The 27,227-nt window shown below is 41.6% G+C and overlaps 1 pseudogene; it reads right to left on the reverse strand.

Annotated features, from left to right (window-relative positions):
- The window catches only part of LOC144272389 (dynein axonemal heavy chain 11-like), a 188,209-nt pseudogene that overhangs the window by 120,141 nt on the left and 40,841 nt on the right, over nt 1-27,227 (reverse strand).

Raw genomic sequence — 27,227 nt, forward strand, 5'->3', positions numbered from 1 at the left:
GGGCCAGATCCTCAATGCTGTTTAAGCACTAACTCCCATTGAAATCAATAGAAGTCAGGTGCCTAAGTACCTGTAAATAAAAGTCACACTATCAACAGCATGTGCTACTGCCCGCTCTGCTCAGGCTGCCCAAATTGCTGACCTCCTTCGCATTCCGGCAGACTCCCTACATGCTGCCTCACACTCTTTCTAGCCTCCCTACATGCTGCCTCACACTCTTTCTAGCCTCCGATAAACCTGACCCACAATACCAAAAAGGTTCTCACTTCAATAAATAGTGGTAGGATAAAGGGAGGGAAACCACCTTGAAAATAAAATAGGAACACTCTTCTTCCTCTGCGACAAACCCTTTCCCCCATTTTGAGAATCAAACACTATGTGCTCTCATTCATTTTTATTTCCATGCCTCATTGTGCTTTCTGCTTCCAGCACAGCTCAGGCAGCATTAGAAATCTCAGGAGAAAACTTGGTCTCTTGAAAGTTCCTGCCAAGACAGCTAGCTAATGGGTGGGGCATTCTAACTTGTGGGTACAAACTGACACTGCTTCACTTGAACTAGGTCTTGCAAGGTGCCAAGATCCTTCTTAGAGGGCATGAGAGCCCTCCTCTCCCCCTGACATCAATGGGAATCTTAGGAGATGCTCAGTGCCTGGCAAGATCATTCCTCATGAGATTCACCCTGAAGAAATATGCAGCGTAATGTTGTCCCTGAACACCCTGAGCACATGGTCATGTACAGCGATTACAAAGAGCGGAGGTAGGAGCAGACTATAACAGGGAAGTGATGGCATGTCCACCCCACACAAGACCTGAAGGGGTTAAGGTGGCAGGTGGGCTAATTAGCCTCCTAGGCTGCCCCTGGAGGAGAAGCCAGGGAACAGGGATGAATTAGAGATAATGGTCAGCTAGACAGGAACAGGAGGGGCCTAAATAAAGCCCAGGAGCTGAGAGTAGAAGGGGGCTGCAGAGAAAGAGAGAGAGAGAGAGAGAAACTGCAGTCACTATCAAGGTGAGAGACAGTAAGGGAGGAAGTAGATCAGGGATTTAGCAGTAAGACTGAGCAGACCTTGACTGCTTGTTGTATGGTCCCTAGGCTGCAGTGGCGGATTTGCCACTAGGTCACTGGGGCCTGAGCCCAGGGTCCCTGGCCAGTTGGGGGGCCCCTGGAAAAATGGGTGCCCACCAAGCACTCCTGCCAGGGAGAGGGGCAAGTCCCTGTGCCCTGACCCCATTTCCCCAACAGGAGTGCCAGAGGCAGCCAGGGGGAACTGCAGGCGGAAGAGGTGGGATGGGGCCCTCATGTACTCTGGCCCAGGACCCCACAAACCCCTAATACCTCTGCTGGGCTGGAACCCCACATAGAGGACAGGCCTGGGTTCCCCTACCAGCCACTGGACAGTGGTATTGTTAAAGGGAAGGGAGAGGAAAGATTGCCTGGGTTCCCAGAGAGTTTGATATTCTGCAAAGAGAGCACTGCAATGACCTTGCTGGGGGGACAAGCATGAAGCAGGAGCAGTTGAGTCCTGAGAGAGCGAGAAAGCGAGATAGAGAGTGATGGAGTGAGTAATGACAGGAGGGGTGTTGGACTGGCAGAGCTAATCCCCAGAGGGAGTCAGAAGGAAGTGCTCCGGCCCTGAGCATGGCACCCCACGGCAAGGGGGTTTTAAATTCAGTTTAGAGAAGGTCTGGAATGTGAACCTCTTTTCATCATATGATAGTTTTCATGGCTGACAAAAGCTTGGTGTACTGCATATACCTACATAGGTAACTATCCTCTATTAGACTTTTAATCACAAATTTCTGATGCTGTGAATTATTAAACAAGCACTGGGCTGCAGTACAACTGAAAAAACAAAAAAATTACTCTTCTAAGGTTGCATAAAGAGTTTAAGTCCTGGTTTACTCAGGCACAGCAGTGTGTGGAATGTGGATAAAATTATTCTACTGGTATCTTTACATCCCTTTCTCTCTCTGGTGGAGTGTATCTCCTCATCTCCCAGGATGAAACTCTTGCATCCTCCATATCTTTCAATTGATTTGGACTCCGGATGCTGAACTATTTTCCAAGGCTTGTGTGTCAACATAAGGGAACCCTATTGCAAAATATTTTGGAGATCATCAACTCCTTTTGGCGTTAACAGCGGTTATGCGTATGTATTTATTTGAGGGCAATCCCCAGCTCAGTTTGATAGAGACTTTAAGAAGAGTAACATAAATCTTATAAACGTTTACAATGCATGGTGGAGGAAAAGGGTGATTGGTCTGATCCTATACATAGCAGAGGAAACTGTGTTGGCTGGAATATGTGTAGGTAGGAAGCACCTCTTAAATTAAAAAGATAATGGATTCTAATAGCTGTGGGTAGGAAATTCTGGGCCATTTTCTGAGGCAGACAAAGTGCAGCTTGTGTGAGTGTGCTGATAGATTTCAGTACACTGTAACAGAAGCCCCAGTGCTGGAAATGGATATTTATGATGCTGCTGTAGATGGTAGCTAGAAAATCCATCCTTGGGAAGTGGAGAGTAAACACAGAGAAAAGTTTCTGAACGAAAAGAAAACATGAATGGAGAAAAGGGTCATTATTTCTTTAAAAATACACCAATATATTTTTAATAAAACTGAAAACTTTAAGGATGAAAGCAAGAGTTGAAAAGGTTTTCATAGCCAATGCACACGGTGTTAAATATCTTATTCTCTCCTTGTCTCACTCTATGGAGATCATAATTACTATCAAATTAGTATTTAACCTATCAAATGAGCCTGACCTTAGGGAAGTGCAGTCCTTTGCACTACACTAGCTCCGTTTTATCTCCAAAATGCTTGCTAATCTAGGTTTATTTAATGTACGCACACGGAGTAGGGATAGTTTGAGGACTGAAGGCCATCAAAAATTGCAAATGCCAGACATAAGAATGCAGATAACACCCTAGCGCAACAGTGTAGTGGCAGGAAGGAGTGGCTGTAATTCTTAGGAAGGACATTATATTGATGATTTATTTTATTATAACAAACACTAATAGCTCTTATCGATATAATTATAGTCTTTTTTTTTTTTTTAACAAGGGCCCGATAGCCACAAAAGTGTTCAGAAAAAACACAAGAATGTGTAGCAGGGTTTTTCAGATGCAGCTCAAAGTATACTAGGACATACATTTCTGGGATTCTGACTGCTTCTGCTTAGTGAAAGCAAGGAGCACCAGAGGAAGAGGATTTGAGAGTAAATATTTCTCATTTCCAAACCAAAACTTGACAAGCTCAAAGGAGAAACAAAAAACACCTCAACTTACAACTGCTGGGAAGGTAATTCTAGTTAGATGCCCCCCACTCCCTCCCCCCATATAGTCCATGCATCTCCAAGCATAACATGTATTGGGACTATTGAGATAAAATGTCTGCCTCTGATGGGAATATCACATAGCATAAGGTAAACGCTGTTAAGCAAAATTCACAGTATCCAGCTGGGTATTGAGAAGTGTAAGAAGAGAGCCCAAGGCATAAATCCTGCCATCAGAAATAAGGACTCACCTCTTAAGTTCAGTAAAGTTGCTTTATGTCACTCTGTTGGCAGAAGACAACCTGAAAACTGTCTATTGTAAGATCTTCCCGGTCCAAGGAGGGCCTTGGATGGTGTAGAATTGATATAGCCATTCCCATGCCCCCTTCCTACAGCTGGGGTGGTATCTCTATGCCTCTGTAACCCTCAGTTGTCACAACAGACCTCTGAGACTGTTAGCATCCAGTGTAAGTTAGAAGAGCATAACTTAGAACAATCACAGAGAGAATAACTATAGAGCTCCACAGTGTTATTTTAGAGTCACTTTGCAGACTGTAATCCCATTTTAAATACCAGATTTTCAAAAAAGAGTGCAGTAGGTCAGCCCACAAACATCTGTATGGAAACAATCATTTGCATGTGCAAATTAGTTAATGGTGCAGCTACGTACCTTTCTGCATGTCAATTATTCAATCTACATGCACAGCAAATAGTAATTTGAGTTTGTAATTTCAGTAATACCATGTGCAAATGGGTGGATAGGTGTGAAATTTCAAAATCTGCTGACACATACAGCTGCTTGCACACACAAATACACTGTCAGAGGGTAGACTGGCCCTTCTAGGGAGCTGGACTCGTCTCCGCCTGTATTTTGTTATCCATCCCCTTGTGATGGATTTGTGTATGGGACAGCGTGTGTTTGGTCAGGTGGGCAGGATTACCAGATAGCAGCCAGGGGACAGGATTCTCTATAAAAGGGAGCATGTGCGATCAGTGAGAAGGAGAAAGACAAAGGGATGCAGGGTATCCAGAGGGGACTCAGAATCCTGTCAGGAGCTACCTTCAGTGAGAGGCAGGAGCAGAAGCCTTAAGAAGAAGAGGCATGAGGAAACAGCAGTCAGGAGGACCTGCGTTTTTGAGGAAGAACTGCTGAGTCCAGCCAAGAGCTGAAGAAATTAGGAGTGCAAGTCCCTGCATGGTGAGCATCAAGATTGATGCTTCAACATAAGTACAAGTGGAAACTATGCCCAGGTGTGATGTTAACTACAAGGGATAAAAAAGACCTTTTCATCATAGGAAAGATCCTCACAACATTGACAGCCCCTTTGACCTAATAAACCCCAACCAACCAAAAAACCAAGCCAATGCACAATCCTGAAACTAACCACAAACAACCAATGCCCTAACAAAAGTAAATTACCAATCTTAAAAACAAAAGCTTTGCCCCGAGCAGAGTTTTTACCCTGAAAAAGGAAAAGTGCCAGAGATTTCATGAAGTCTACTAGGGACGTCACTGTTGCACCATTGGTTTTATGTGGAAGGTGCTCAGATACTACTGTGATGGGCAGCAGCTTAAAACCCAAAGGCAGGCAAGGCAAACAAAGAGTTCTCCATGCTCAGCAGAAGTAAGCTGGGATACATCTACACTACAGCTTCTGTCAGCATAACTTATGTTGCTCAGGAGTGTGAATAAACCACCCCCTGAGCAACGTGAGTGCTGGTGTGGACAGTGTCACTGCCGACACAGCTTCTGATGCTCGCAGAGGCTGGAGTCATTAAGCCGAGGGGACAGCGCTCTCCCATTGGCTTAGAGTGGCTACACTAGAGAGCTTATAGCAGCGCAGCTACATCGGTGCAACTGCGCTGCTGTAAACGCTCTAGTGTCGCCATGCCCTTAGCAGTTCTCTCTCTTACTCTCTGCAGGGTCCAAACAGCAGAGCTTGTGCTGGACGCTGTAGATACGTCTTGAACATGATCCTCATCATGCTAAACAAATGCTTGTCGCTGTGGCCTTATTTCTGCTACGAGGTGGGGATACCTTGAAAGCTGCTTTCATTAAAGCAGGATCAGGTTTCTCTGTGTTCCCCAGCCCGCTCATCACCTTTTATCTGGTGCTTATATGTTTGTCAATCCACACTTGTGCAGTGCAAGAACTAGTTCTACATGACAGCTTTGCAAGCATGTAATAAAAAGTTTAAACCTTTCACGCTCAAATTAAAATAGCTCAAATGAGAAACATTTACTCACTGAAAGGAAACATGTTTTAACAAAGTGTGGCACTTATAGCACCTACCTGAAGACGCTGATGTACTGAAAAACTTCCAGCAGTAAGATTCAGGCATATGACATACTGACAATTGTGGATTTCTTTTAAAATCAGTTTGTCTGTCATACCTATGTAGTTACAAAATAACAAAGGGATAATAAAGTTCAATTGTATATTCACCGTTTGAGATTTCTATTGACAGACGTTCACACTGAATGCTGCTACAAGAAAGGCTGATTATGTAGCCCTGTGTTAAAAGAACTGAAAAAACCCTCCTTTGTTAAAACTCCCTTACACACCATTTGAATCTTTTTAAGGAACACTGTCAAGGTTGACAGGCTCCAAATGTGGCCTCCTCTCACCAAATTATATTGGCAGATTTAAAATAACCATCAAGTAGGGGAAAAAAACCAGCTGTCAGCCACTCAAAAAAAAAAGGGCTGCAATAGTGTTAAACATCCCAACTCCAGGCAAGGAAGCATGAGCCAGCAACAATTAGCCCCTGGTGCTTGGTGAGAATCAGAACTATGGGTGCACAGAATGAGAGCTGATATGTATGTGCCATGCCATCTTGTGACAGAATGTACCCCCGGGTACACACCCTACACCCCATTGTATTAAGTTTTGTACAAGGCATGTCTTGTAAGGTAACATTTGAAAACTCAACTTGATGGTCAGTATCATCCTGATACAATGTGTGTGGCAACATCATATGTAAAGTTATAAGATTTCCCTGTATGATGTTCCAAACCCTACCACTCTGCCCAAACAGAAGCTGGCAAACAGGTCTGTCCTAAACAAAGGAATGACAGGTTTCAGGTGTACTCTGCTTAATTTGCATTTAAACAGTAAACAAAGTCATCAAGCAGGGAAGGAAAGACAGAAAGTTCAACCAAGTGAGAAAAAACCAGCAGGGAATATTCTTCCACAGTGACTCTTTTCTGTCTCCTAGTGCCCGACTGAAAATGGCTTTAAAGAGAAGGTACTGAAACGATCCAAAGGAGGGACAAACATCCCAAGGGACACCTCTCTCTCCCCCAGCCCATTGCATTCACTGCACCTGAAGTGACAAAGGAAGCATTTGTTGGACTCTGGAGGAGGGGTCCTGACCTACCGGATTTGGTCAGTAAGACAGCTGAAAACATGGTAAGAAACTTTGTTTGGATCTGATATAGTTTAAGTTCAGTATTAGTAAAACATCTTATCTTTGTTTTTCTTGTAACTATTTCTGACTTTTATGCCTCATTACTTGTACTCACTTGTATAAACTTGTTTTGCTGTTTTGTCTAATCCAGTGTGTTTAAACTGAAGTCTCTGAATAACTATTTGAGATAATGAGCTGACATATTTTACGAATAATGGATTTAATATAATTTGTACTGTCCAAGATAGGGCTGGGCAGTACAGGACATACATTTCTGGGGGAAATCTAAGACTGAGTGTGTGTTGGGGTCACCCTGCAGTATAACCGAGGCTGGTGAGAGCCAGAGTGAAACCCAAGTGTGGCTGGCAGGCTGCAGTTAGACACAGACACTCAGGGTGTGGCATGCATGCTGGAAGGCTGTTTGTGAGTGGCCCAGGTGGGAGCTACTTCAGGAAGTCATTGTAAGGCACCCAAGGTTACAGGAAACGGATGACATAGCTGCTCATTAGTCTGGATTGTACCCAGCTATGTCACACATCTCTTCTACTCGCCAGGCATTTCAAAATTGCCATGCGACCTTATCCACCTACAGGGGAGAGATCCTCATATGGTTGGCCTAATTCCAACATTTTCTCTTATAGTGGAGAACAGATATCCTTTTCAGTAATCTACCAAAGTTTTGTAAGTGTCCTTTCAAAAGGGACTATTATATAGTCCTTATAGCACACAACTCTTGGGTTCTGTTCTAAGAGCTGACTTGAAGTATGCCACTGCTGTACTATGACCTTGTGCAATTTATTTAGCTTCTTTGGATCCTTGCTTACCTATTGTTAAACTAGATCTGATCATATTTGCCCAATTCACAAGGATGTTGTGTGGTTTACTTTGTCCAGCCTAACCCTGAATCCATGTTCAGACAAAAAACACACTGAGGTCTGTAGTTTTGATAAAGGACTGAGAAGGATTTCATGACTGCCCCATCATGATTATATAAAATGCCTTGAGATCTTTGGATGAAAGTTGCTATAAAAGTGGGAAATATTATCATCATTGACTTCCCAATGAAATTTCTGCCAAAAAATGGAGAGTATGTGAAACACAGAAGGATATCTCTGTTGCCATAGATGCATAAGGTGCTAGGTTTAGGCGAGTATAAAGCGCATCTATATGGAAAATGACATAAGTGGAGGGGAAATATTTCATGTTTATCAATCCGATTTGTAGGAGGCACATTTTTCATGAAAATATTGATAGTAGTTTTGCTGCATATTTACAGAAGGATGGAACAGAACGGTCACACTCAAGCTGTCCCATTGTACCCAGCATGTTGTGTGCCTTCAAATTAACAAATCAAAACTTTGAGTTGACTTTTAATGTTAAGGCTGCATGTGATGAAAAGTGATGATTTCTACATCCTGAATGTCAAAAACAGACTCTTCCCAGATACATTTTTTGGTACAGGGAACAAAATGATACAAATAGCTGGGAGAAGCTAGAGTCCAGCATAAAAATGAGCATGGCTTCACCCCAGCTTCAAATGTATTTATCAGTGGACCCAGGGGAGCAGATGACACAGACAGAATCTAATAGATTGCTGACAGACAACATGTTGAACAGCTACCTCACAAGAAACCTCAGTGCAGCCAGAAATAAGACATCATCATAAGACGACTTCTGTTGGGTTCAATACTTTTTGTAAGAAAATTTTAAAATGTGCTCATCCTTACGGCAGACCATTCTTTTTCATCAAAAATTGTAAATCTGACATTTTATGGATCTCTAAATGTAAATATCTCCTTTAAATATTCTGTATCTCCAAAGGGAACACTATCATTTTAAGATCAGTAAAGTACTGTACAGTATTTAGTCCTTTATTTTAACTGAGCTGTGTGGGCGTACACTGGACTGACATTGGGCAGGATTACAGATGGTCAATAATACTGGATAGAAATAGAGGCCCCAGTCCAATGATATTTACTCATTATATGATTGGGCAGGATACACTGCGCACATTGTGTGTCTTGGTTATGCTAATTATAATACAGCATTTTCTGGGCTATCCTGGTAGCTGGTGGAAGTTGCCTAGTGTAGAAATAAGATGAAAGTTCTGTAGTTTAATTTCCTACAAAGCATTCTGCACAAGCAATAACACTTCTGTATTCTTATTGTCCAGGAGCATCAAAAAGAGAGAAGTTTATTTGGGGTCTTCCTTTTACTTTCAATAGCTCTTTTTCTAAAAAGATTGCATGTTCCGAAAATGCAAAATTAACTGAAACAAACATGGAATCCTCGGAAAAACAAGATTAATCTCTAGCTTCCACTATGCATTTTTCCCTCCTAGCCTGTATTTCTTTCTGGGCCCACTCCATTAAGCTCCTATCAGACACACTCATTGCTACAACCCCAGAGATAGTGGACAAAATTTAGAAATGCAGCCATCTAAACTAAAACCAGCAATCACCACAGTGAGACACAAACTCCTGTGTTCACGCCAAGAATACAAGCCCCGTCTGTGAGATGATTTCACCAGCCTTTTACAAAACATTTCTGTGAAATGGAGGGAAATAATCTCCACAGGATTCCCCACAGAGCTTCTCCTCTGCACACAGACCTACCACCTCTCCCATGGAGAAGTCAGTTGCCTTCACATCCCTGCTTCCAGATCACCAGAGAGATCGCTAGGAGTCTCACAGCCTGTACATGGAGAGGGAGCATGACAGGGATACCTGCAGCAAGGTAATCACAGAAATTTTAATGCAGCCTAAGATTTCATTTGCTTTCCCACAGCCCCTCTCCATGCAGGAAGGATGGTTCTAGGGGTTTCCCTTACAGCACAGCTATGGTACAGCTATGTTGCCACACAGATAGCTCTTGGCCTTCCACAAATTTAGGAGGATACATGCTTGGGGGAGGGGGGGTGCTCATGGAGATCCCAAATGCTTAGCTTCACACAGGTTGCGCACTGGTTCAAAGATCTGGCCCTTTGGATATAAAATCAGGATCTGAGTTACTTGCTGTAATAGGAGCTCTTCAAATAAATATCAGTAACACTGACAACTTTAAAATTTTTTTTACCAGCGACTGTAGTCAAGAGGTTGTGTAATTAGAGCATGAGGTTGGACAGTACTATAGGCATCAACCTCAGGCACATTAAGATCATCAATTAAATAATTATTTTAGCACCTGGGAGAGAATAATTTCTTCTAGCTTTCTTTTCCAAGGGTCTTTTGAGAACACCTATCAATGGAAGAAATGTTGTGAGAGGATAAATGTTGAAGCATTTGTATAGCAGAAGGCCTCATGCTTACAAACACTTGACCAGGTCCTTCACTTTAAGCACATGAATCCTCCCACCGGACAGCTCATGTCCTTAAAGTGAAGCGCCTGCTGAAGTGTTTGCAGGTTAAAGGTCCAAATGTTGCTCTTTGGATAATAATTTAGACTAATTGCATTCCATACATCCCTCCCTTAAACCAGAAAACCTAATCAGGTATCACTCTTTTATTTATGGACACAGACTGTTGTTACTACTGTTCATTTTTAATATCTGATGGTTACCACAACAGAAGAAATTATGACAAACCATTAAATAAACTTAAAAGGGAGTCTCAAGTACTTCATATAGTTTACAGTTTATTTATATTCTCCATTGTTTTAAACAGTCTCTTAAAATTTTGAAATAAAATGTTGCCCAACAAGGTTACCATTTTGCACTTCTCCCTTTAGTTCCCTACATTTATTTTAAGTGAATTTAGGGCTAGTAGAGAGTAGATGACTGCCTGACAGCTCTTAAGAATGAAGCCTTCTTCGCTTTGTCAATCACAGAATTGCAGACTTGGTACCATACAGGCAGAGGGAGCTCATGTTTTCCCCACAGTGACCTGGGAGGACCTCTGCTAGGGTGGAGAGACTAGTTCAGTCTATATATACACACTATACCTCTGCCCTCTTTGCTCAGTCTGCCTGCATGGGTACCAAAGCTTCTGTGATTCAGACACATATCTTAGAAACTTAACTAAGGGCTTCAATTCATTTTTCATAGGTAATGGAATGGTCAGGTAATGATTTGTTCACATTATCAATTTGAACCAATGACCTGGAAGTTAAATGCTCCTTATCCCATTTCCAATCTCTGAGCCACCTAGTCTCTTTTAGCCCTTGTTTTTCATTTTTCTTTTGGTTAATTCTTTGGTTGCACATCATCAGCAATAGCAGAATATCACTTACAGAGGATTTTTTCATGAACTTGTGCTCTTTCTGCTGGCTCCGTTGTAGCATAGTGCAAAATATTGTAGAACCTACATAAATAGTGGCTGTATTTTTCAAATTCTCTATTACAATAAAGGTGGTAAAAAATAAACTTTTGGAATCAGGACATTTTCCACCAGAGTTTAACAATTTTACATCAGGTATTGAGCCTAGACTAATAGCATTCCTTTACTTGCAAGCTCACTCTCCTGCTGTATACTATAAAAATCTAATACTTCATGCACAACATTTTCAATAGTGAAAGATAGTTATTCATCATTAAATTAGTGATTTGCTACATGAATACCACGTCTAGCTTGGAAAAGGAAATGGTAAACATTATGTGAACTCTGCCACTAGAAAGGACAACATTTCTTTTGGAGAGTTACTGTCAACCATTAACTGAGCTATTTGGGTTGGTTAGGCACAAACTGAATGTGCGTGTGTCCTTATGATAAATAAATGACACAGGACTTACAATTTTAAGGCCTGATTCTCCTCTCCCTTAAACCAGTGCTAATCAATAGTAATGCTATCGAAATGAATCGAGTCCCACTAGTAAAGAGAGAGGCTAAGTGAGAGGACAATCAGGTCCTTGGAGTGGAGAACAGTTACAATTACGTACGCTGAAGCATAGCAGATGTTGTGTAGAAAATGAAAGGGACTTTGGCCACCATGTAACCTTCTGATAGCTTGGTAACCTTGTCGGACACAAGGACTGCTTTTCCAACCCCAGGATTTCCGATTAGCATAATTGGCTTCCCCTTCTCCAAAAGTAAATCCACAGAACATCTCAGGCAAACTGTCCCAGGAGAATGAATCAAGACAGTCTACTTGCAAAGAAAAAACTCAAGGCATGTGTGTGTTAGAGACAAAGAAAAGATGTATGTTATGCAGTTAAAAGAGTTTAAACACGACTATAAATCAAAGAGTTTGTTTTTAATACTCCAATGTAGTGATAAGTGAATTAATATGCAAGATTAAACAAGTGAAAATATACAGCAGAATTTATATTTATCATAATCTTAATTTTGTAACAGCGAATTATTTTTAAACACTAAGCAAAGATCAGAAATTAACACTAAGCAAAGATCAGAAATTAAATAGTCTAGTAAGATTACATTATATGGCATTTATAACTCAATGTAGTAGGATACTACATTTTCCTGTCACTGGTAAGATAGTGAAATATAATATTAAAATTATTGCAATATCTATACACACATTTTCAAATATAAATGGCATGCTATAAACATAACTCATTCCACTACTGTATGATTATGTTGAAATAATATAACATGGATATAAATGAAAAAAAAATGATGTTGAATTGCCTTACCAGCTAGTTGGAATGAAATACTATCCAAGAAGATCAGAATTAAAATTGGGAAACTGAGTAAATTCTGTAGCAATAGTTTTATTCTCAGAAAAGCACCAATTTCTTTTGAAAATGAAATTGCAGATATACTTTAATATTTATCACACCAGGTACTTCATTCACACTGTACAAAATAGCCATATCATTGGCAGAAATGAAGTATGAAGTCAGCTTCTATAGCAGATAAAATTAGAATCTAGTGAGTGGTGGAGAAAAAAAGATTTCTCTCTACAAGGCTCCAAATAAAAAATAAAATATAGGGCCTGTAATGCACCATAATTTATACAAACCTGTGAACTGGAGGAGGCAGATAGAAAAATGTATAGTTGTGATGTGTTTTTCATATTGAATAAATCCCACACCTTCAGTTGTGTTCCAACTGTCTGGCTGTGCATATGCAACATATTAACACTAGTCATGAGTCGAAAGATCACAAGTGCTAAAACAGCACTGCTTAGGCATAAAACAGCATGTCTAATGGGAAACAGGGTTTCTGAGTTCTTTTCTTGCATCTGCCATTAAGAGAGAAATGTGTTCTTGAGAAAAGCCAGGTCTATACTATAAACTTACATGGGTATAACTATGTCGCTCAGGGGTGTGAAAAATCCACACCCTGAGCAACGCAGTTATACTGACTTCAGCGAGAGGTGGTAGCAAAGTTGACAGGAGAAGCTCTCCCATCGGCATAGTAACACCATCACTGAAGCGCTGCAGCATTTTAAGTGTAGACCTGCCCTTAGTCAGTTAACCTCTCTGTGTCTCAGTTTACCCACAAGCATAATAGATACTGAATAGCTACTTGACAGGGATGTTGCAAGGCTTAATTACGGTCTTTTATTTGAGATCCTTGTGTGTAAAGTGCTAGATAAGCACAAAGTATTTTAACATGGAGAAATGGTAGACTCTTCTTAATGAAGGCTGTAATCACCTTCCATTGTACAAATCTTTTTCTCTTTATAGCTTTGGCTTGACCTAAAATTTGCCATGTTTACTCTGAACATAAAGGACCATGTTTCTATCTCTGTCAATGAAACTGAGGAGCCAAAAACAACCCACCCAAAATAAGATGACAAAAATATTTTCATCATCAGTCTCTCAACTGACTATTTTCAAAAGTGAAAAGAAATTCCATCCTCCAGTAAAATTACTCCTCCTCCCATCTTTCCCTCCAAAATCCTCCACTAGCAGTGTCCAGATGGGGTAACTGAGGAAGACAGGCTTAAATGATTTGTCAAAGATCATACTTTGTAGGAAGTTTGTAGCAGAGTTTTGAACAGAACTCTGATCTTATTCGTGGTAAAGACTACATCTTCTAGGACTACACAAAATAAAACCATAAAAGCTGTTTAAAACAAACTAAACAATCAATAAACTTTGGGAAATTACAAAATTAAAACATTTGGTTTCAAAACCCATTAAATCTGCTAAGAGCCAACAATGTTCTGACCTGTAGTATGACATCATTTTCAAAACTCAAGTAACTTAAAAAGCAAAGAAATTAATAGATAAGGACTAGAGCTAAGTGAAATTTTTCAGACAAAACTTGTGTAGCCAAAAAATGCATATACTGGTTGATCAAAGCATTTAGTGAATTTGTGCCAAATTGTGACTAAAAAAAATCTAAATTTTCCAAACAAAACATTTTCATTTTTTTATTCAAGATGATTTTTCATTCAGAATTTGCTTAAATTTTATTTTTAAAGGCAAAAATACCTCACAAATAAAATGAAACAAAATTCTTTTGACTTTTTTGTTTTATCAAAAAATTCAAAAAAGAGTTGTTTTGGTCAACATGTCTTTTCTCCCCAGGTTTGGCCATTGAACAAAAAAACTATTAATTATACCATTTTTGTAAGGACATCATACATTTTACACAGCCCACATAACAAACAAATATTTTTATTAAGTATTAAAATCCATATTTTATCACAAACCAACCAATGTTAATGCAGACTCTGAGCCACCCTGACCTTTCAGAACAAAGCTCCTGTCCAGCAACCAGTATATTCTATTCATCAAGCAAGGAGACTAATGTAACATTACAGCACAATTTTCCTCGCCACAAACCTTTGCACTTATCATGCCCTGCAGTACTGCCATTTTTCTTCAACTGAGCTGTCAGGCCTAGCAATAAGGAACTGCAGGAGAGCTAACTACAAGAAAAGGCAAAGGAAAAAGAGGGTGGGGAACTTGGAATGCTTTGTTCTAAGTTTAAGTGGAAAAGTAGACTGAAAAACCCCTACAGATAAAAGGTGTTGGAAGGAGATCTTAAAGGCTGTTATGAAGTTAAACAATTTTTAAAAAGTGGCGAAAAAAGACAAAGGGCACATGCAAGAAAACTTTAAAGATGTGCTCCATCTTCTGGACTGGATTTTCAACATTCCCCAAACTGCAGAGATTTTTAGATTAAGGCTCTGCTCTAGTGATATATAACAGGAAGAGGAAGTGAGAAAATACAAAAAGCAGAATAAAGCAAAACAAGGAAGAAAAATGGATGGATATAAACCAAGTGTGGAGAAATAGCACACACACACACAAAAAAAAAAGTACTAACTTTACAGCAGCTGGATTTCTTCTAGAATCACAAGGATTCCACTGCAGGAGAACTCACCTGGTGCAGCCAACCCCAGAATCTTTTAGCCAGCACCCTCTTGTATACCTTCATGCCCTTACAGTGTGGGTATAAAAAGCAGAGCAGCCCCAACTGCCACATAGTTCCTTAACTAACATAGAAATCCAGATAAAGGTTCAATATTATTGGGGAAGGAGGGCAAGTCATGGCATCCATGTGGACAAAGCATCCAAAGAACACCAGATACAAGAAAGTAAGTAACCTCTTTTTGTTGTGAGCACTCTTCCACATGGATCCTACTGTAGGTAAGCGACTTGCAGTTGCCCCTCAAGGAGGGAAGAGATTGGAGTACCTGTCTGAATAATGATTATGGAACAGCTCTACCAAAATGGGCATCTGATATAGAAACTGTGACAATGGAGTAGTGACTGGAGAATCTATGAACTGAACTCCAGGGATAGGGATACCTCTTAAACAATCATAGAATTATAGGACTGGAAGGGACAGAAGAGTATTGGTTAAGTTGAAGGCACCTACATGCCCTGCCTGACCAGGGCTGCATGGCTCAGGAGCTATGTAAACCTCCATCCCAACTCCCTATGCCCCCCTTGGAGCCATGGAGCCTCAACAAGAGCATCATCCAGACCCCTGGACTAACAAGTGACTACTGTACTAAGTCCCTGTTCTGTACTAGAATTTATTGACACTAGGCAATCAGCTGCAGTCTCGGGTTTACCTGAAATTGTTCCAAGTGAAAAGTGCCCAGTAATAAACACTCAAAGTACAGAACACACTGTGCAAGTCATATCTGTTTGAGCTTCCTGACACAAGATTATAGACCTGGGGGCCCAATCCTGCCACTTTGGCTCACCTGAGCAATCTATGGGCTGCAGGATCAGGCCCATTACTCTCCTAAGCAGCCCAGTGTTCACATAAGACTCCCAGAGAGGAATTCCTTATTTAACACAAATCAATTTTATGTTCTCCCCTGTAATTTGATATATCTGCCTCTGAGATCTCACTTCCCCATGGTCAAATCATTATCCCAGGACAGGTCCTATTCAACATGAAGAAGAGAAACTTCTGATCAGCCTACTCTATCTGCTCTATGCCCCTAATATTTCTGGCAATATATTTTGTTTCCAACCCTTTTGTTTTTTCATTTCACACAGCTGTAGGCCCCAATCTTGTTTGCAATGAATTTAATGGCAAAACACCTGCTGACTTCAATGTGCCCAGGCCTCGAGCATCCAATCTCTGCATGTGGGCTGTACCACTCACCATTGTGACATTTCTACTTGAAATGCGTGTGCACATGTGCAGCACTGAGGCATTTATAGTCCAACTTACATACAATTCACCACAGAATCCTCCTCAGATAGTGGCAACTAGTAATGTCTCACAAAACAACAATGAAATGGCCAGTGTCCTACCAGCAGTGTAATGATAATCACACATTTGCAAGGCAGCTACAAAACAAGGCTCTAAGCGTTTCCAGGAATGTTCAATATTCCAATGAAAAGCACAAACTGTAGTTCAAATATGTCTTCACTCTGAGTGCATTGGGTCATTTACCTTAACAATGTGAACGTGCTCTCATTATCATGTTCAACTTGATTAGTGTATAGTCTAACATTTAAAAGTGCACTTCAGATGGACGAATGTATGAATGCATGATTGGTTCCTAATAAATTGAGCAACCTTCTGATGAACTGTGAGGGATCTAGAAGGAACTGTGGTAGATACTAGACAGACACAGAGAACCAGACAAAATGAGATAATAAGGAGGGGAAGATATTCTTTCAAACAGTTTGTCATATGTACATCACATACTGTATAACTCATTGCTAACTTAGGGATATTGAGCAGGAGGGTGTACGGAGTCAGGGAGGTAGAAATCATTAGGAATTTGGGTGGGGAAAGTGGATGCTAGTGAAAGGTCATATGTAGATATCACAGGCATGACCAGTCTGACTGATGTGATTTGGGACTGTGCTACTCAAATATATCATGCCCTGGAGCAGGGAGCTAACCGTGTCTCTCTATCCATCTCTCATTTGTCTGCTATTGGACTATTTCATTCAGTTCTGAGCACCACATTACCAGAAAGATATTATCAATTATCACATTCATGTGGATTCGGAGAAAATCAACAAAAATGATCAGAAGATTAGTGAGATTTTTATGAGGACAGATGTAATGTGCCTAGTGTGGCTAAGAAACAAGAGAGAGGACATGATCAAAGTATTCCACAGCTGTTTGAAAGAGGTTGACACCACAGAAGGAAAAAAATTGTGAGGTAAATGGGGGTATAACTAGAAGTAATTATTTTAAATTAAGAAAGGGAAAAACTGAATATTAGGAAAAAGTTTAGTGAGATATATTAGGATATGTAATTCCCCTCAGTGGTAGTAGAAGAAGCCCCATCACGTTGGACATTTAAAACTAAAGCACTAGAAAGTATACTGCAGAGATTAATAGTGAATTACTAGGGTAAGTTTTTTCCATCTCTAAATTCTGAGTCTATGTTATGGATTACTATTGTGACCATCTGCTTTTTCCATTTTTCTGAAATTTTCCATCTCTCATATTCCTTCAAAAAGCAGTTGTTCGTATGAACTTTTTCCACTTGTCTCCTATAATCCTTGAATGTCAACATTGCCCATACACTAGTGCCTGCCGTTCAGTTTTCACTGAGAATACAATGCTTAGACAAACTGAACCTGTGGCATTTTTGGCATAGCCATTTTAACTCTTTGCACACCAAGAAGAAATTTGAAATGAAAAGTCAGGCCACAGCAGATATTATAGCTTTGGTAACACCAAGAACTTCCTTTCCAAATATCTGGAGTGTTATATACATTTCATGTCTCAGCAGCCTAAGCAGGACTTGCTCCCAAGGTCAGTAATGAGTCATTTTTGGCCTCGGCAATACTACTAATGTTTCTAGGTTTAGTCACATAACATGTTTACTCAACTGAAGTACACTGGGAGTTGTACAAACACATTTCTGGGAAAAGGCTGTTCTGGAGTCTCTCTAATTTACCTCCTTTTAAAAGTTTATCTAATCTTTCTCCATATTTGCTACACCCACCACTGGGGCATCTGAGTGCCAGTCAAGGGTTAAATATAAGGGCTCTTTCTGTTTATTTCTTCCTGTTCTTCCACCTCATTATCTGGAGATTTGGGAGTGCAGGAAAGCTCAGTTAAAGAAATAAGAATTTGCATTTTTTTCTGAAAGGAGTGAGGTTCTACCTCTTAAAAGACCTCACATCATCACTATTATTCAGACTGGTTGTGTTCTCTTTATCTACATGAATGACCCAGTGATGTAAAATAAGACTAGAATAGCTCCATTGATCTGCTGCAGAATGCCAATGCCTATATATGTATGTACATGTTTGTGAATGCCTCCGTTGTCCACTGAAATACCTATAACTCAAGAACTAGCAAAGAGGACTGTACATTCCCAATCACTGAAAACACAGCCATGAGAGAAGGGTTTTAAAGGAGTAAGGGTTACAGCACAGATGTGATGTTTTCTCTTCTGTGGCTGTTATGTTCTTCTGGAAAAAAACTGACAAAACATGTTTCTACAATCATTTGCTCACTTAGGTAAGAAGCACTTCATCAGAAGGTAACAGCAGGATCATATACTAGTATCAATAGCAGACTCTTTCATGAGGCCTGTGGCTATCAAAGAGGAACTGTAAAAATCCAATGACTACCCACACTTGCACTTTGACTGAAACCGTGCTCCTTTTTCTTGGTAAACAAAGAAATAGATTCTGGCAGTAAACCTGCCAGCCCACCTCAAGATTACAACAGCAGCAAAAGAAAGGGTATCCCTCTTAACAGCCACACCTACCATAAAAGCAGCAAGAGCAGGTTCAGTAGTGGTGTTCAACATACTCACTGTTAGTTACTGCTGACATAGCCAGTACAGTAGAACCTCACAGTTACAAACACCTCAGGAATGTAACTCTGAAATGTTCGTAACTCTGAACAAAACATTATGGTTGTCCTTTCAAATGTTTACAACTGAACATTGACTTAATACAGCTTTGAAACTTTACTATGCAGAAGAAAAATATTGTTTTCTTTTTTTTTAATAGTTTACATTTAACACAGAAATGTACTGTATTTGCGTTGGTTTTCTTTTTGTCTTTGCTGCTGCCTGATTGTGTACTTCCAGTTCCAAATGAGGTGCGTGGTTGACTGTCGGTTCGTAACTCTGGTGTTCATAACTCTGAGGTTCTACTGTACTATATTTGCATGTAGAACAGATTGGGAATTTTTTCAGATACCTTTTTTTTTTTTTTTTGGAAAATGCCAATTCATGAAAACTAAAATTTTTGCAGAAAGACAACTTTCATTAGGAAGGTTTCTCATGTACAGAATGGAATATATATGAATATGAGCGAGAGAGAGAGAGAATAGCCACAGAACAGCCAATAGTCTATTGGTTTAGAGGATTCACCTGAGATCCCAGACCAATTCCCTGCTCTACCTGATTCAGGGCAGGAACTTATCTCCCACATCCCAGTTGAGTTCCCTAACCACCAGGCTATATGGTCAGTCAATCTGTCAGTCAATTCAGGCCCAATTAATATTAATTATTTATTTAAAGTGGAACAGCTCCAACAGGAGGGACTGCGTGTGATAGAGACTTGATTCAGGCAAAGCCGAGACTTGATCTTGGGCTTCCCACATCTCAGGTGAGTAACCTAACTATTTGATGATCGGCTATTTTGAGGTGGGTCCCTCTCCCTCTCTCTCACAAAAATGTTTTAGTTTTTTCTTCCATATTGGAATGAAAACAAATGTTTAAACCTGGACATTTTTCACAAAATGGAATTCTTGTTTTCTGGCCAGCCCTACTTGTATGGCTAATAAAACCATGTGTAAGAGGCATGGTTTTCACCACTGGCAAGAAAGGTAGCTTAGCCCAATGAGCAATGCACAGGACTAGGAGTCAGAAAAACAAGGCTCTGCAGCTGATGGTGTGCCTTTCCATGCCTCAGTTTCCCCATCTATAAAATGGGAAGAGTGACAATTCTTTTCCTTTGAGAGCTGGGGAGAAGGCCAGCCTCTTAATGTGTGGCAGAGAATGCGAGTAGGAAATCAGTCCCCAGAATCCAGGGGAAATTGAAGCCTCTGAGCACTGACTGGCACCCAACCCCAGTTTGGGTGATCAGTGAAGATGGAGTATGTGATACATCCTGTTGGTAATGGCACAGTGGCAACAGACAGCCACACACCAGCAGCAGGCAGTTGTGCTACAGTGGCAGTAGGAACAGCAGCAACAGATCCAAACTGTGCTCCTGCAATTGATAGAGCACCTGCAGAAAGAACAAGAGGCCCAATTTGCCACTCCACAGACATGGCAAGAGGCTCACGTCCAACAACAAGAGTGGTTGCAGAAGCGGCTGGGCCAAGGGACTCTGGGAAATTAAACTGGTACTGGAGAAGGTAGTTTGGGTTGACTGGACTCTGGTTTGGTGAAGCTGGGGCAAGAGGATGACCTGGAGGCATTCCTCTGTACTTTCAAGTAAGTGGCCAGTGCAGCAGCTAGGAAGAATCGACTTGGGCAGCCTGCATAGCACCATTTCTGACAGGCAAGGTACAGGCAACCTCCCGAGCAGCGAGTGACAAGCAGGCAGCCTGCTATCCTGTGGTGAAGGCTGCCATCTTGGATAAAGTGGGATTGACTCCAGAGACATAGTGGCACCACTTTTTGGCTGAACCATTCCCAGAGGGAGTACAACCATAGGTAGTGACTTAGAGATTATGGGACTTCATTGCCTGGTGATTATGCTCAGAGATAGCTCCACAGAGAAAATCATGGACCAAGTGGGATCCCAGAGTGAGGTAAGGAGATTCCAACCCGCCCCAGTGGGGGAGGCAGGTGAACAGGCAGAAGTCTTTGAGGCTTGAAAGAGCCATGTGACGTGAATGGTATGGCACACTAGGAATGTCCCACTGCGGGAGACCAAACAAGAGGATACCATGATCTGGAATTCGTCGGGAAGCTATCAGTGGGAAAGGGTCCAAAGTAGCCCAAACAGGGGGAAGTGCTTCCAGAGCTAGCCAGGGAAATCCACTGATGCGCTTCAAATATAGCAGGCCTGGGTATATTTGGATGACTAATAAAAGAGTGTGATTACCAAGGTTGCTATTACAACCAGGCTTGAAGCCTGCAGTCCACTCTGAATGGTACTGGGGCTCAGCCATACATGGTACCAGTTTGACTGGGGAGGACTGTTTGTAGAAGATCTAGTGGGCTCAGGATGTGGGTACACCCTTGTCCAGGAAAATGGGGTGCTGGCAAAGAAGATGTATCAGCATCTCCCCCATACATGTCTTATGTTTACATGGGGAGACATGATTCTACCCCCAAAACAGAGGTTGAGCAGGGGTGGAGAGATCAGCTATGTGTCAGGGTAGTGGAGGATCTTCCATGACCGATACTTTTAGGAAGACACTAGTGGGGTTCCCCAGCCCTGATGCAGAGGAAAGTAGCATAAGAGCTGGCAGATGAGAAAGGTCTTGTGAACCCAGATCAGTGGCCAAAGACAGATAAAACCAACGGTTGATCAGAAAAGGAGTGCAGAGAGCAGGAAGTTTGAGTTATAAACTCATCAACTTTAAGACCAGAAGCAGGGGCGGCTCTACCAATTTTGCTGCCCCAAACAGTTGCCGCCAAATTGCCGCTGCGGGACACGGACTGCCGCCCCATTCTAAATGCCGCCCCAAGCACCCGCTTGGAAAGCTGATGCCTGGAGCCAGCCCTGACCAGAAGGGCCCATCATGATCATCTAGTCTGACCTTCTGCACATTGCAGACCACAGAACCTCACCCATCCGCTTGAGACAGACTGAGAGGAAGTCCTCAGTCATCTTCAAAGCTTACAGGAGCAACTGAAAGAGTATCAACAAGAACTAGAGGATGTAAACACCTTCCAGCAGAAGATCATCAATCAGATGATAAAACTGGACTAAGAATTAGCATGTTCTGGGGTGGACGCAGATTGTGGGAAACAGCAGTGCTTGACTGAGGAGTTGGCTACTCTTCAGATGCAAAAGGGTACCAGGGAGCAAAAGCTCATGGCACAGAATGAGCAGCAAGCAGTGCGAGCCCAGACAGGACTGCAGGCCAAACGGCACGCTGTGGGGGCCCAAAAGGGATTTCATCAGCATGCTGAGGCCCAGGTAAAAGGCTGGGGTCAAAGCAGTGCTTTTCGTGGAAGGGGATTCAGAGAGCACCTGTTTTATGGACTGGGGGGACTGCCAGAACAACTAGCAGCTGCTGACAATCCAGAAAGCACAGCTGGCTGCAGGACATAAGGTGACTCAGGAAGAAAGGGGCCACCTGATGTTAATGGTTCATAAGCTTGAGGGAGAATTAGAGACTCTGTGTGCAAAGACCTCAAAATCAAAAAAATGAGGCTCTATTGACTGTCCCCTGGTTAGGTTGTCGACTGTAAGGCTTCTCTTAGGGGTGGCAAGGTCTTAAAGAGAGGAGTGTCACGGGCTGTCACTAAGAGGGAGCAGGGCAAGTGCCCCCCGTCCCTGGTCAGCTGATGCAAATTAGGTTTAAAAGAGGGCACCTTTGCCTGGAGGAGTTGAAGACCTGGTGAGTCTGAGCCAGGGAGCTGCAAGAAGCAAGAGCAGCTGGAAGTTCCCGTACAAGGTAAAGGGGGGAGAACCCTGGGAGCTGTATCCCAGGTTGGGTTGCGGAACTGTTGCTTTGCCTATACTGGGAAATAAACTCTGGAAAGAGACGCTGGGTGTGGCAGTGGGCGCTTTGGGACCTGGGAAGAAGGCCAGCTCATTACAGATGCCTTCCTATTGCAATTACCACCTCCAAAGCCTGTAGCGATAGGAAAGGAAAAGACTCAGAGCAGCTCTCCTTAACAAAGGGACAGAGATGAGAGGCTACAGAGGACTGGCGTACTCTTCCTGCCACACAGGCAGTAGAGGTTCCCCACCATAGGCATTGCCAACCGTCTTTTGGGTCAAACGCAGCATGACCTGAACATATTTTTCCATAAGATTTTCCTCTCCCAAAGCTTACACATATTGCCAGCCTCCATAGCCAGAGACCAATACATTCAGGGGAAACACTTCTAGTCATTAAAGGGAAATTCCTGCCCCTCTCCACGTTATGTGATCATGGAAGGCCCAAACTGTAGTGGGCCAATGGTCTGAGGCCTGGCTGTGGAAAGGCCATGCAGAAGCACTCTGCACTCCTTCTCTGCAGCAGTATGGAAGGGCAGAGGCATAGACACCAACTTACTCAGATCCTACGGGGGAGGGGTACTAGACCCCTGCTCCGCCCCAGGCCCTGTTCCCACTCCATCCCTTCCTCCAAACCCCTGCTCCCACCCCACCTCTTCCCTCCCCTGGCCTCTTCCTGACCCTACTCCTCCCCCTCCCCCTCCGCACCTCCTACACATCCCTGAACAGTTGATTGAAGTGGATGAGAGAGGAAGGAGCTGATTGGTGGAGCCACCAGGGGAGGGTGCGGCGCTGATCCAAGGGGCTGCTGGTGGGTGCTGAGCACCCACTGTTTTTTTTTCCCGTGGGTGCTCCACGAGCAGCGCCTATGGCCAGGGGAGCACTGGAGGCATAAGTCAATGGGTTTAGCAGCTACACCTATCCACTACCAAAACACCACGGCCAGAGAGCACTGCAAGTCTCAGTCACCGCTGCGCTCCTGGGGCTGCCAAGTGGCCGTGTTTGCAGCTATCAAGCGGCTATGCAGGTGTTCCACAACTTGGGCTGGGATGGTGGCCATGCATGCTGCTTCCAGTGTATGTCACCCACCCAAAGCCCATTTACTTGTGTGAGTGACTAGGATTTCACCCTAAGATAACAGCCTGAGGAAGCATCTTCAGTGGAAAGACTCCTCTATTTGCATGATGTCACATTTCACCAAAGATTAGATTTAGGAGAAGTCTGTGGTTAACGCCTGAATTTCTGCCACATTTGTGAAAAAGACAAAGTGAGCTATCCTGAGGCGGCAGAATAGCTGGAACATTTGAGATGACAACTAGACTAACTAGTGTGTGCCACAGTAGAAACACTACTTTTTATATAGCTACAACAGCTTAAAAATGGCATCTCTACATTTGGCATTTTCTTTGCAGATTCAAATCAGGAAATGTGTGCATGGCAGAACAAGGGAAGACTTTGGAAACCTCATGAGCCTCTCCTGCTAATTACCAGATTAATCTCCCAACAAGACTGATAAACACAAATAGGACTGAAACAGATAGGGAAAATCTCGTGTGGCTCAAACTGCTGTAAATGTCACAGCACGATTCCCTCCCTCCCCCAGTTTTACACTAAATGTTTAGGTCTGGACATTTTAAAACTTTGAAATTATCCATATATTGAGGTGGGCTTAACTGACATTTATAAGGCATCCTATGGCCCTCTCAACACCATTCCTTGTTAGTATCTCCTGAAGCTCATTCTTCAAATGACTATATCAAAATTATTCCATCTCACTGCCTTTCATGGCTGTTCAGGTTCTCTCACATCCCCCTACCTGTGTTAGAGCATAGTGTAAGACAGCACTGGCTTATGCAATATACATTCTCACACCAAAGAAATACTACTCAAAATATGCCCCTTTATCTTCATCGTCTCTGCTACGGTGCCGATCATACATCCACCCCATTTAAAAACAATGAAAACCATTAATTTTTATTGTTTTTAGTCAAGCTGTATACGGAAGGGTCATTTTCTGCCTTGATTCCTTTAAACTTTCACATGTCAAAGGAGGATAAATGTACATTTGCAGGATGGCAAAACACAGCCACCAGATATCCTAGGTTCCACTCAGTCCTATTCAACTTTTTATTTTTTTCCTTCTCAGTGAGCTCTGCATAAAGCTAACCCGAACCCACATGGATTTGTAGAATATCCAAAAAGAATGACAATGAGTGATGTGATGTAGGTGGAAACTGCTTCAAGAAACCTAAATTGTAACAGGAAAAAAATTGACATTTTAGATTTTAAATGTTACACAGTTTTTATAAAGCTTCAGTCAATTTATTTTATTTATTCTAATGAAGAGCATTACAACTGCTTTACTGCACTGAAGCAAGCATCGATCACACCATTAATCACACCTTGTGAATAGTCACAAATCAAGTTCTAACAGCAAGCACTGAATCAGGAGCAATGAAGCATAAACTCCTTCACAATTTATGATCTCTCCAATTGCATCTTTTCAACCATTAAATTGCAAGATACCATAAATTTTTATCTTCTTCACTTCAGTCACATTATTGATTCTGCCTTGTGAAATATAGAATAGCTGTAAATCTAGGCTATTGAATTAAATTTAAAGTCTTGACTTCGGAAAAGAAACCCAACACACTGCCATGGTTGTTAATTTACACTGAGGAACAAATGATAGAAACATTAAAATTTAAATGGACAACAGGGATTTCAAAGAGTCATAGTTCTGTCAATCCCAGTCCTTGTCAACCTTGAGGGGTTTCTTTTAGCCAAATTTTAGAATGAGAGAGAGAAAAAAACAAAAAAACAAAACCACAACCCTTCAGGTAGATGCCAAACATAATTTTTGCCGACAAGTAAATAATGAAAAGATTCCTAAATCAAAGTGACTAAACAAACATTAGGGCTCAACTTCAGCCCTGGTGTAACTCTGTTGAATTCAGCAGAATTGTACCTGCTTATATTCATTCTCTCTCTCTCTCTCTCTCACTTTCATACCTCCCTATTACATGAGGAACATAGGGCTTTCACCACTGCCTTCCATCTTCACCAGTCTCCTACTGCAGACTTAGCTTCTTCCATTGTCATTCTGGTAGCTTTCAATTCTGCTTCTATTGTGTATATCCATGTTATCCTTGGCCTACCTCATTGCCTCTTGCCCTGGGGGGTTCCAGTCCAATGCTGTCTTACATCATTTTCTCCATGTATGTCCTAGCCATCTCCATTTTTGTTCCATAATTTCTGGTCCTATCAGTGCCATATAGTACAACCAGCTTTACATATATTCAAAGTTTAGTTTGAAGAACACAATTTCTGTTTCTCCAAAATGGATTTAGAGTAGCAAAGGCATGTCTGGCTTTAATGTCTTCATCTGTTCCACCTGTTGTACTTACAATGCTTCCAAGATATGTAAAACATCAGACATCTTCTATGTCAGTCCCAGAAAACATTACTGGTATTTTTTGTTGTGCGTTGATTCTCATGACTTTCATTTTCTGTGTTGATTTTCAACCCTATTAATTGTGAATCGGCCTGGAGATCATTTGTTTTGGTTTGCATGTTTCTACAGGTATGGAATAGCAAGCTGATACCATCTGCAAAGTCAAGTTCTGTAACTTCTGTGTCAAAGTCCATTGTATGCCCCTTAGTTGTTCTGTGGTCTCTCTCTTTATACAATTCACTACCAATAAAAAACTACCTGTAGTAACCTTGAATGGCTTAATCAGTTCATTGTTATGTATTACTTGGCATGTCATATTTTCATAGAAAGTCTGAATGACGTTCACAAATTTCTATGGGATGCATAGTGCCACAGCAACTTCCATAAAATTGTTCTATCCATTGTATCAAATGCATTTTAGAAATCTATAAAAATAATATAAAGCGGTGACTGCCATTCAATCAATAGTTCTATGATGATATGTAAGGTTACTATTTGATCAATACATGATTTCTCCTGTCTGAACTCTGCCTGTTCTTGTCCTAACCTTTAATCTACTGCTTTCTTTATTCTATCTAGAATAATATGTGTAAATACATTACTTGGAATAGAAAGCAATTGAATGCCTGTCCAGTTTTTACACTGACTGATGTCTTTCTTTGGCGTCTTCGCTACAATTTTCCCACTCATTTGGTATTTTTCTTCTTCACGTATCTTTTGTGAGAGGCTTATTGAAATGTCTACTATGTTCTTTAAGTCTGCTCTAAGAACCTCCATTGGAATGTTATCTGGACCTTGGGCCTTTCCATTTTTTAACCAACTGACTGCCCTTTCTACATCTACTCTGCTGTTGGGTCCTAGTTCAATGTCCACATCTTCTCCTTCTGGCCTCTGGGGGATTGACCACTGGCTCGCATTCAGTATTGATTATAGTACCACCTCCATATATTTAATTGTTCTGATGTCTTCATTGTTAAGTTGCCCTCATTGTCTTGAACTGGTTGGTTGGTATTTGTTTTTCGTCCTGACAACTGTCTAATGATGTCTGTGTAATTTTGTGCCGCAGCGATCTGTGCATCTGTTTCTATTTGGTCTAAAAGTCTCATTTCTCTTTCCTAACATTTTTTTGGCCTCTTTGTTCTTTTCAGCATA

Source organism: Eretmochelys imbricata, chromosome 11, assembly GCF_965152235.1.
Source record: "Eretmochelys imbricata isolate rEreImb1 chromosome 11, rEreImb1.hap1, whole genome shotgun sequence".
NCBI lineage: Eukaryota > Metazoa > Chordata > Testudines > Cheloniidae > Eretmochelys > Eretmochelys imbricata.